Here is a 1822-nt window from a genome sequence, read left to right on the forward strand (position 1 = left end):
TGTTTCATTTTCCCCTTCACCCCTATTCTCAAGTTTATTCCCCAAGAGGTAATTTCTTCGGTGAATATCTTTGGCCATTCACTACCCTTATAAGTTATAAAAACTCGAGTATACATTTTACTTCTTTTAATCTGACTATGGTTTCATTTCACCAGTCACCTATATGATTTCAAGTGATGTTGATTTATGAGGTGGTAGAAATAAAAGGAATCATGTGAGGACTAGATATACAAATAATATATATGAGAATTTCCAGGTTCTCGTCCTATCTGCTGAATACATTTAAGTTACAGATTTATTTTACAGGCTAATTTTTAAGGAGAATGAGATTTAAAGGGTATCTGGAAATTGGTAGTGTCCTTTCAAAACTATTATTTGCCATGGCAGAAAATTATTCTTTTAAAACCTATAAAAGTCTCTCTAAGAAACATTTCATTTTAAAAATCACTTAGCCAACACAGGCAACACAGGACCCAAGGCCTGACAGCAGTCAACAGCTCCACAGCCCCAGGGGCTGGGGTGTCAGAGCTCCCCTGGGAACTCTGCTGCAGAGTGATACCTGCATGACTTAGAGAACCAGAGCACCAGAAGGGCAAACTGCCCACTCTGGAACCACAAAAACTCCTGCTGACACGATGGAAGTGGTGTTGAATTGGCTGTCAGAGCCCAAAGACAGAGGACTTGTATGAAACTTTATGATGAATTAACCTTTGCTCTGTTACAGCTGAACCCTCTGGTCTGTAGTCTCGGACATGTTTGATACTAGCATGGGCTCAAGCATTTCAGTAGGGATATGAAAGAGAACAGGAAGCTGCAGGCACCCCTTGTGGTGTCCACCTCGTGTGGTGTCCACCCCATGTGGTGCTCCAAAAAGAGGTTTAAAGTGTTTCTACAGGTTCTCAGGATGTAAAAAAGAGACAGATAACTGTGGGCCAACCCAACTAATGTCAGCAATGAGACGACGCCCTCTTAATCTCAAGAAAACTGGCAAGGCGGTTAAGTGGTTCTGCTCAACCTTCTATTGAAATTTATTGCTCAGTTGCAAGTTCAAAGGTAAATAGTAGTACTAATTTAAATAATCTCCAATTGCAATTGTACCATTACAGTATTTAGGCTGTCAGTGAATACATACAGAACAACCAAGTGCATTAAGTGGTACTTTTGTGTGATTCAGAAGCATTTAGAAGCCTAAGGAGGCTATAATCCACGCTGCACCAAATCTGGGGGGGCGGGGGGGGAGGGGGAACAAATTATATCAAGGAGGAAAAATTTAAGAGAAAGTTATCATTGGGAAATTCAGTAGTTTTTTTTTTAATTGATAGAGAAAGAAGAGGTCAGAAATGGTCTCCACAGTACACCAGTAACAACAAATCCTAGAAAGAAGACTTCACTTACACTTTCCAAACATGCTTGCAAATCTCTTTGAGCAATATTGAAGAAACAATTATGCTCAGAACTCAAATTTCTCAAGACCTATTACAGATACAGTCCAGGGGCAAAGCAGGCTCTTTAAAGGATTCCATAAACAGAGAAATATTGGTGGGGAATCAAGGGGCATTTCAGAGGCTATTGCTTTCCTGTCTACAAATTGACTCTGTAAAGGCAAAAACACTACAGATCAGGCAAGAACCAACCATATGCTGTGCAGGTGCAGATCACTGATTCTGGAGACGCCAAAGCTGTCTGAGGAAATCATAGTACAAAAAATTAGGTGGGTTTGAAGTGCAGACATCTTTACTTTCAGGACAACTTCACTAGACACAAAATCATTTATGACAGCATAAATCTTCATATTCCGAGTTTACAGTGATGCTGGGTGTAT

This window comes from Condylura cristata, unplaced genomic scaffold (assembly GCF_000260355.1).
Source record: "Condylura cristata isolate star-nosed mole 26May11 unplaced genomic scaffold, ConCri1.0 scaffold00009, whole genome shotgun sequence".
In the NCBI taxonomy this organism is placed as follows: Eukaryota; Metazoa; Chordata; class Mammalia; order Eulipotyphla; family Talpidae; genus Condylura; species Condylura cristata.